The 10,381-nt window shown below is 38.8% G+C and overlaps 1 non-coding gene across 1 annotated transcript; it reads right to left on the bottom strand.

Moving 5' to 3' along the window:
• Nucleotides 1-292: 292 nt before the first annotated feature.
• On the bottom strand, nucleotides 293-399 carry LOC111893321 (small nucleolar RNA R71). Its single transcript, XR_002850853.1, has one exon. It is a non-coding gene; the product is annotated as a small nucleolar RNA R71 (small nucleolar RNA).
• Nucleotides 400-10,381: the final 9,982 nt, after the last annotated feature.

Below are 10,381 nucleotides of genomic sequence, written 5' to 3'. Positions count from 1 at the left end.
AACTGCCACCTTTGAACTTAAAGGCCACATACTCGCTCAACTTAAGGAAATCCCATTCTACAGGAAGGATCATGAAGACGCATACAAGCATCTAGACGAGGTCAATGACATAGCCGACTACTTCAATGTCCCTAATGTGGCTCGCGATACTGTCTTGCTTCGTATGCTACCAGTCACATTCAAGGGAGCCGCGAAAGATTGGCTGAAATCACTCCCTCCAAGATCCATCACTACTTGGGCCAAAATGAAAACTGAATTTATAGACCAATTTTGCCCTCCCTAAAAAATAGCCAAGTTGAAGAAAGCCATAGCCAATTTTGAGCAACAAGCTGGAGAGTCACTATATGAGGCATGGGAAAGATACAAGGACCTACTAAGGAACTGCCCACATCATGATTTGAATAGTCAACAAGAAGTCTCCATTTTCTATGATGGAGTAAATCTAACAACTAGGCAGCTCCTTGATTCGCAAGGACCTCTCACAAAGAAAGAACCCCCGGTAATAAAAGAGCTAATTGGAGAATTATCTAAACACTCTAGAGAATATCATAACCCAAGGAATGAACTAAGTTGAGGGGTAGTGAACTCAGTTAATGATAGCATGGCAGCAATGATGGCTAAGTTAGAGAATTTGGATCGAAGAATGACTAAGATGGACCAATCCATCCATGCCATTAGGGTGGGTTGTGAAGACTGTAGAGGACCTCACCTCACTAAAGATTGTGATATTGACGAGAACGGGAACCGAAAGGTGCAAGTGTGCTATTCAAGTGGTGATCGGTATGATGACAATTGGTGGAAACCCAAGAAAGAATGGCTACCTTATGATGAGTACAAAAAGGCAAAGGAGGAGAAGTATAAGCAAAAAGAAAGGGGCTTTTATCAAAAAGAGGAACCGGTGTTGGAGAAGAAATCTGATTTGGAGGATATGTTCACAAGATTTGTAGTCGCGTCCGAGAAAAGGCACAACGATACCGATGCTGAAATGAAAGAGCAACGAAATATGCTTAGAGAGCACCAATATAGGATGATGGATCAACAAAATATGCTCAAGATTCAACAAACATCTATTCATAACATTAAAAAACATCTAGGCCAGCTTGCACAACAAAATCAACCAAAGAGCAACCGGTGAACTTTCTAGCAATACCGAACAGAATCCCAGAATGGCGCATGTGAAGGCGATAACAACAAATTCTGAAACAATTTTCACTCCTCTGAACCCCGTCCAGAAGAATCCCAACAAGGTGCAAACAGAAGAAGTAAATAGCTGGGAATCGAGTAAACCCGACTCGACTCGCCGAGTCGCCAACAAGGACTCGACGAGTCCAAGACCTGATGACACAAGCAGCTTTCTTTTGAAACCTTACCGGGCCCCTTTGCCATTTCCGAGCCAAGCCATACCTAATGAGCAGATTCAAGAATATAGGAGGTTTATGGAGCACATAAGGGCACTTCAAGTGAATATTCCGTTTGTTGAAACGATACTTCAAACGCCAAAATATGCAAGTTTGCTTAAAAACCTCTTTACAACTAGAAGAAATATGGAAGAAGTTACTAAAATAGTGTTGAATGAACTGCCAGAAAAGAGGGGCGATCCGGGAAGCATCACCGTACCTTGTCAATTTGGGAACATAATGACCACACGAGCATTGACTGATTCAGGGGAAAGTATTAATATGATGCCATATTCCTACTTCCAAAAGTTAAACCTTACGGTCCTAAAGCCTATTCATATGAAAATCCATTTGGCCGACAAAACGATAATACATCCAATGAGAGTGTGTGAAGATGTCCTTATCAAAGTTGATAAACTAGTATTTCCTGTTGACTTCATAATATTAGACATGGAGGAGGACCTTAAAGTACCAATCATTCTTGGGCGACCATTCTTGAATACCGTTTGTGCCATGGTAGATATGCATGAATCTACGCTAACATTAAGGGTGGGGGATGATTTGGTGATTTTTAAAGTTGAGGAAAAGGATAAGCACATAAAGTTTCCTCAATAGATTTGGAGGATGAATTGTTATAAAAAGAGCTCGCATGCTTGCATGAAATCAATCCAAGTCGATTCTTATTATCTTTGGAAGAAAATTCTGATGCCAAAGGAGATCTGGAGGAGATAGAGAGGCTGATCGAGGAAACTGATTATCAAGAAAGCCTTAAAAGTATTGGAAGCTCACTGACTCGCCGAGTCGTAGCTTCTGACTTGACGAGTACATACAAAAAACCCCAATTTGTTGAAGATTTTAGTATGCAACCCATTAGTACCCTTTATGAACCAGATGTGCACGTTTTTCCTGATTACGTGGAGAATCTTCTTGAGGAAAGCAAAGTTGTTAAAGATTTCGTTAACTTTGAGAATGCACATTTGGCTTGTCTTGAAACAATTGTGCTAAATGATGAGGCTGCCCAAGAAGAGGATAAAGAAAGTTTAGAAGATAAAGGGGATACTAAAACTTGGAATAATGATAACCATAACTCTTTCATTGAATCATATATAGCGATGTCAGCCAAAAGCAAAAGAACCAAACCTCGTGTCCTTGTCTCTACTATGTTTGAAGTTTTAACTTTCAAAACACCGGATTCTTTAATATGTGATGAAAGTGAGGAAAAATTTGTGCCTTCAAGTGATGATGACTTAATGATTGAAAAGGAAATCGAGGAAGATAAAGAAGGAAGGGAAACGATGGGGCGTGAAAAGGAAGAAGTGAAAAAGAAGAAGCATGATAAAGGGATAAAGCGTAAAGCTGAAGAAATTGCTGCAAGAAAGAGAATGGAAGAATTGAAAATGGAATATAAGAGAAGAATTCAATATTACAAGAAAAAATATAAAGTGCAGAAACTGAAAAAAGGAGATCCTAATAGAGGAGGTAGCAACAACGTAAAGCGGGATGGAGTCCAACTAAAGACTCCTCAAAAAGAAGTGCTAAACGGGAGGCAACCCGTCGATAGAGTTTGCTTTTCTTTTCTTTTTCGTTTTTATTTTTCTTTTTTTTTGCGTGGTTTTCTTAGGATTTTTCTACTCAGTTCTTCATATTCATCTATAGATGATTGCTTTAGGACAAGCAAGGTCTGAGTGTGGGGTATGGTATTTTTTTTAGAAATAATGATTTATTTTATGACTCGACGAGTTCATCCGTGACTCAGCGAGTTCACACGAATCAGGGAAGTTTTAACCACGACCTAACTCGGCGAGTCCGTATACTGACTCGACGAGTCGATTTAATTTACCAAAAAAAATTATGTTGCTGTAAAATTAGGGTTTTTACCCTAATTGAGAAAACACATTCATTCATATCAGTCGTCACCCACTCGACGTGCCAAGATTCTCTCAAGCAACCATCTTCATTTTTCTTTGATTTCTTCTACTTTCTCTCCACAAGGTAACATCTTTTGTTTATAATCTTATTAAAGCTCTAATTTTTGCAGAAAAATGGTCCCATATTGTTGCGAACTCGGTTTTGACTTGATTAGGTTTCTAGGGTTTCAAAATTTTGTCTAATTAGAATGATATAGGTGAAATTTATTATGAATCAATACTTAATATACATTCCTAGACAAACCCCTGGAAGCAATGTGACATCCCCAAAATCACGTCCATAAAAGACCGGTTTCATTTATGCTTTTAAAATAGTTTCAGAGTAAATTCATTGATTTGAAAGAGTTGCATAATTTGTTCCCAAAACAAAATATGATAAAATAAAGTTAATCAAAGCATTTCATCAAGAGATGCATTTTCATTATATAACAATATTCAGGATGTCATGTTCCGATAAACAGACCAAAAGCATAAACAACAAAAGATGGACCATACAACAGTTACATATAACAACTGGTCTAATATCAAAAGATCTTGATAAGTCAACCAACTTATGCTCTCGCGCCACTACCTGTAATACAACAAAACTGAGTGGGTTAGGCTTGGGAGCCTGGTGAGCATATAGGGTTTTAAAACCAGAATAAATAATTATATTTAATATCACCAACCAACAATAACCCGAGTACCCATTCCCGTTATCCTCACTTTACGTCCCTAAAACAACATCTATTATAAGGGACCTAATCTAGGAATTTCATCGGGGTGGACTTTACCGCGAGGGGTTTCCTCAGCAATAAAAGTCCTAAGGCAACCATGAGGGCGATAGAGTACACCGGTGAACACATCGTTCACAACACCTACAGGTTATGAGCCTGCTAGCGTTCCACAGGACTGTCTAGAAAGAGTCTGTGGTCGTTATCCATACTCCGCTGAATAACTAGATCAACAACAACAACATCGAGACCTCTCATCTGTTTATCACACATCACCTATGTACACATGTTCTACCTAACATATTAGTAGATAAAAATATATATTTTTATACATAGTTTAAAACCTGTATAGCATTCTCATTCAATACATATTCCAAACAACAGATGAGACACATACACATAACACGTATTTCATAGAGAATAAATCATATCTATGAGATAGAAGTAAGTGAATATACATTCACACATATAACAACAAAATATATACATAACACGTATTTCATATAAAATACTTCATAATTATAAGTTAGAAGAAAGTAACTACACACTCACTTGATCAGAAGATGATCGGGAAGCACAACGGCTTGTAGAAGTAGTATTCTTCGGTAGATCTGGAAGATCTTCACAAAAATTGGCTTCTCGCGGGCAGAGCTTCGGCTCGGGAATTGCACTTCTTGGGATCCTTGGGGCTTCGGGGCTTGCTTCGGGGCTCGGGATTAATACCGTGGCTTCGGGATATTTTTTGCACGAAAAACGAGGTAAAACGGGAGAAAGAGAAAGAGAGAGAGAGAGAGAGAGAGAGAGAGAGAAAGAGAGAGAGAGAGAGAGAGAAAGAGAAAGAGAGAGAGAAGAGAAAATGAGCAAGAAGGCCGGCTGCCCTCGCAAGGTATTTATAGGGCTGAACCCTCGCATTATGTTGGGTGTAATGCTTAGCTACGCGGGGCGTAGTGTGGATCAGATCGGTGACTCCTTCGGATATACATCCGAATTAAAGATTATATATATATATATATATATATATATATATATATATATATATATATATATATATATATATTATTTATAAAACTTCAAAAATTCATATCTTCCTCATACGAACTCCATTTTCGACGTTCTTTATATCCACGTGTAGGTGAGACTACGTTTTACAACTTTCGTTTATACTCCATCGACTAATTTTGACTATATTTTTATTATTTATTTTTAGTAGGCCGAGACAAGAAAACTCTGTTATAAATTCATAACTTCTTCATCTGACGTCTGTTTTCATCTGTATTTTTATCGTTAAACTACTAATGACGAGATCTTCGATTCTCGTTTAGATTGCTTCGGCTAGAAATCACACGATCTCATATTCGAACTTCAGGCTGCATACTGCTAAGCTGAAACTTAGAAAAATCATAACTTCCTCATACAAAGTCAGATTTGGACATTCTCTTTATGCACGCTCTCGATTTAACGAACTCTACGACTTTAGTTTAGATCACTAAGGCTAAATATCGCTCTAAAGTAAATTCACTTTTTACATCATTCTGTGTCGTGTCGGTTCTGTCGCGAAACTTCGACAGATCATAACTTCTTCGTTATAACTCGGATTTCGGCATTGTTTTTATATTCGAAAACCTCGTTTCAACTACTACAGCATTATCCATAGATATCAGCTTTATCTAACATTTCATTTTGATGATTATTTTCATACTTAATTCAATTAAGTCACATAGTTAAGCATAAAACACATAATACTCAAATAATACACTTCTATTATGTCAAAACGGGTTACAAAGGTTAACCTAGACTATTACATCAACATTAATGACAAGCCCAGAAACACAGGCGTTACAATTCTCTCCACCTTAGGATGATTCCGTCCCCAGAATCACACACCAACAAACAAATGTGGATAGCGACCCATCATGTCACTCTCCATCTCCCAGGTGAGATTCGGCCCATTCGTGTGTTTCCATCGGACAAGTACTAATTCAACCATCTTGCGTCATAATTTCTTAGTCTTGCAGTCAACGATTGCCTCGAGTTCTTTAATCAACCTCTTATTTTCATCCAATCTTAACTCAGAAATCAGAATTATATCGGGAACTTCTCCCGTGAACTTCCTCAAATAACACACATGAAAGTGTTATGAATACCATTCAGTTCTTCTGGTAGTTCTAGCTTGTAAGCTTGGTTCCCAATCCTCTGAAGAACTTTAAACGGTCCAATAAACCTTGGACTCAACTTTATCCTTTTACCAAATCTTATAAGTCCCTTCCACGGCGAGATTTTAAGCAAAACCGAATCTCCAACTTCAAAGGTCATCGGTCTTCCGTTTTTGTCAGCATAGCTCTTTTGACGATTCTGAGCTGCTAACATTCTCTCTCTAATTATTTTCAGCTTTTTAGCGGTTTAATGAACCATCTCCGGTCCCATAAACTGCTTTTCCCCAGCCTCATGCCAACAAGATGGCGTACGACACTTCTGTCCGTACAAAGCTTGATAAGGTGTCATCTTTATGCTTGAGTGGAAACTATTATCGTAGGAAAATTCTACCAAAGGTAAATGTTCATCCCAATTACCTAGGAATTCTAGAGTACATGCTCTCAACATATCTTCAAGTGTTTGTATCGTTCTTTCACTCTGACCATCAGTCTGCAGATGGTAAGATGTACTTAAACTCAACTTGGTACCCATTTCCTCTTGTAGACTTCTCCAAAATCGCGAGGTGAAATGACTGTCACGATCTGACATAATCATTAACGGAACACCGTGAAGCCTCACACTTTCCTTCACGTAAGAATTCACAAGCTTATCCATAGAGCATTTGTCATTGGCTACTATGAAGTGCACACGGTTAGTGAAGCGATCAACGACCACCCAAATCATGTCGTGACCATTCTTTGTTCTAGGCAGTTTAGTGACAAAATCCATAGCAATGTCTTCCCATTTACCCATAGGCACAGGTAACGGCTCTAAACTACTGTATGGTTTCTAATGTTGTGCATTGACTCTTGCACAGGTCACACACTCTGCCATGTACTTTGCAATATCAAGCTTCATTGTTGGCCACTAGTAATAGGGTTTTAGGTCCCTGTACATTTTAGTGCTGCTGGGATGAATTGAGTACATGGTTTTGTGAGCTTCTTCCATCAGAAGATCTCTTATCCCTCCTGACTTAGTTACCCAAATACGACCTTGGAATACGTTCAGTCCATGACCGTTTGTACCAAACACCAACGTTTTTCCCAAACGTTCCTCCTTTCGGTCATTATTTTCAGAAGCTTCCTATTGAGCTTTCTTTATACTTTCCACAATGGTCGAGACAACTTCTATTCTCAACGTTCTTGGCCTTTTTCTTTCAAGATTGACTTTCCGACTGAGAGCATCAGCAACAACATTTGCTTTACCGGGGTGGTAAAGTATCTCACAGTCGTAGTCCTTGAGTAACTGTAGCCAGCGTCGTTGCCTCATATTCAATTCCTTCAGACTAAAGAGATATTGGAGACTCTTATGATTAGTGAAAAGTTTGCACTTCGTGCCATAGAGGTAATGCCTCCATATTTTTAGAGCGAAAACTACCGCTGCCAACTCCAAATCATGAGTGGGGTAGTTCCTTTCATGCTCTTTCAGCTGTCGAGATGCATACGTGAGCACCTTATCTCTTTGGGTCAAAACACAACCCAATCCAACCCTAGATGCATCGCTATACACAGCGAAGTCTTGAACTCCATTGGGTAGAGATAAAATCGGTGCCTCACATAGCTTCTTCTTTAACAACTCGAATGCTTCTTTGTGTTTATCACTCCAAGCATAAGTAGCTCCTTTGTTAGTTAAAGTTGTTAATGGAGTAGAAATCGAAGAAAAACCTAGGATAAACCTTCGGTAATATCTGGCTAATCCTAAAAAGCTTCAAATCTCCTGTTGGATATAGTATTTAAGTCCATAACTATATTTGGTATGTACTTGACTCGACCTGACATGGTCCATTTGGGTTGCACTTCACCCGAACAATTTATGGATAATCTTTTGAGAATAGTATAAGTTATGATTTATTAATATATTATGAGTTCTAATATATTAATATAAAATCATATTATTTAATTAGTATTGATCTATAATTAATCTATAATTAATTTAGAGATCGAAAGTATGACTAATTAAATATGGGCTCATGTATTTATATAGTGTGGGCTATTGCTTATTTGGAATGGGCTAGGCTTGCATGGAAAGTCCATGGATACTCCATGGAGCTTTAACCCATGGATCTCATGGAAATGAAAAGACATGGGTATTAGGGTTTACATGGATGTAACCCTAATCCACCACACTATATAAAGGAGGCCTTGGTTCTTGAAATCACACTAGTTGTGGCGAGTAAACTAAGAGGTCCGATTTCAAGAAGGTTGTGACTATTCTCTCAAGGTTCCAAAGTTTGTGGTGATTTGTGATTTCCATTTGAGGCATCCACACTATTGGTGCTAGGCTCTAAAACTCCAAGCAATCAACTACAACTATAAGGTAAGTAATTCTACTAGCTTTATTTGATTCAAGTTCCCCATGCCATGCTAGATAGGATAAGAACATTGGAAAAATAATTATTTGCATATATCTTAATCAAACATAGATCCAAGGTTTCTAAGGTTGCATGTACACCATAGGAGTGTCAGAATGCTCAAAACTCATCCTCTCCGTGGGACTCTTCGGTTGCTCCTACTTCAATACAACTTCAATCTTTGCTGGATCAACCATTATCCCTTCTTGGTTGACCACGTGACCCAAGAATTGGACTTCTCGAATCCAAAAATCACATTTGGAGAACTTAGCATACATCTTCTCCTTCTTCAAGACTTCTAACACTTCTCGCAAGTGTCTGACTGTTTGCCATGCTCATCTTGGCTTTTCGAGTAAATCAGAATGTCATCTATGAACATTATCACATATTTATCAAGGAACGGATTACAAACTCTGTTCATTAAATCAATGAATGCTTCTGGAGCATTGGTTAGTCCAAATGACATAACCAAAAACTCATAGTGTCCATATCGTGTTCTGAATGCAGTCTTCTCTATATCCTGCTCTCTTACTTTCAGCTGATGATATCCTGACCTTAGGTCGATCTTTGAAAAATAACTTGAACCTTGTAGTTGATCGAACAGTTCATCAATCCTCGGCAACAGATATCTATTCTTTATTGTTGCCTTGTTCAACTCTCTGTAATCGATGCACATTCTCATAATTCCATCTTTCTTCTTCACGAATAACACCGGAGCTCCCCCGGGTGATGAACTAGCTCTAATGAAACCTTTCTCCAATAACTCCTGAAGTTGCATCATCATCTCCTTCATCTCCGTTGGTGCTAATCGATAAGGTGCTTTTGTTATAGGCGTCGTCCCTGGTAACAAGTCGATTCTAAACTCCACTTGTCTATCAGGCGGTAATCCGGGAAGATCTTCGGGAAAAACTTCCGGATAATCACACACGACAGAAATGCTCTGCATCTCCTTTTTCTCCTTCTTAGCATCGATCACGAATGCCACATATGATGTACATCCTTTGGACAAACACTTTCTGGCTTTCATTAGCGAAATGATTCCAGAATTTACTCTGCGCTTGTCCCCATACACCACAAATGACTCTTTCCCTGGCGGGTTTACTTTTACTATCTTCTTCTTGCATAAAATCTCGGAATCATTGGCGCTAAGCCAATCCATCCCCAACACGATGTCGAAACCGTTTATCTCAATAGGCAATAATTCCTCGTGAAACTTATTCTCATTCAAGTCAATTAAGATGTTTTTCATACGATGGCTAACAGGTATAAACTTGCCATTGGCAACTTCGACTAACAAAACATTATCTATTCTATCGACAGGCAAAGCTAGTTTTCTATCAAATTCATGCGAAATAAAGGAGTAGTTGGCTCCAGAATCAAATAAAATTTGGGCAGACAATTTGTTTACGAGAAAGGTACCTGAAGCGACATCAGCTTCATCTTTAGCAGCTTCCAGTGTCATCTGGAAGGCTTTTGCCTTCGCCTTTGGCGGAATGTTGGGTCTTGTTGCCTCCTTTTTCAGGCAGTCCTTAGACATGTGTCCCTCCTCACCACAACCATAGAAAACTTTCTTGGTGAGAGTGCATTCATTGGCATAGTGCTTTGGCTTTCTACATTTAAAACATGTGGTCACTACCTCACATTTTCCATGATGCTTCTTCTTACATTTGTCGCACCATTTCACTTCGCCTCGTCCTCCTGTCGAACCAGAGTTCAAGAGAACTTGTTTTTCTTGTTGGACCCCGAAGGTCCAGTGAACTTCATCTTTTCACAAACCTCTATCCTTTCCAGATCCTTTTC

This window comes from Lactuca sativa, chromosome 8 (assembly GCF_002870075.4).
Source record: "Lactuca sativa cultivar Salinas chromosome 8, Lsat_Salinas_v11, whole genome shotgun sequence".
Lineage (NCBI taxonomy): Eukaryota > Viridiplantae > Streptophyta > Magnoliopsida > Asterales > Asteraceae > Lactuca > Lactuca sativa.
This window is presented reverse-complemented; position numbering and strand designations above follow the sequence as displayed.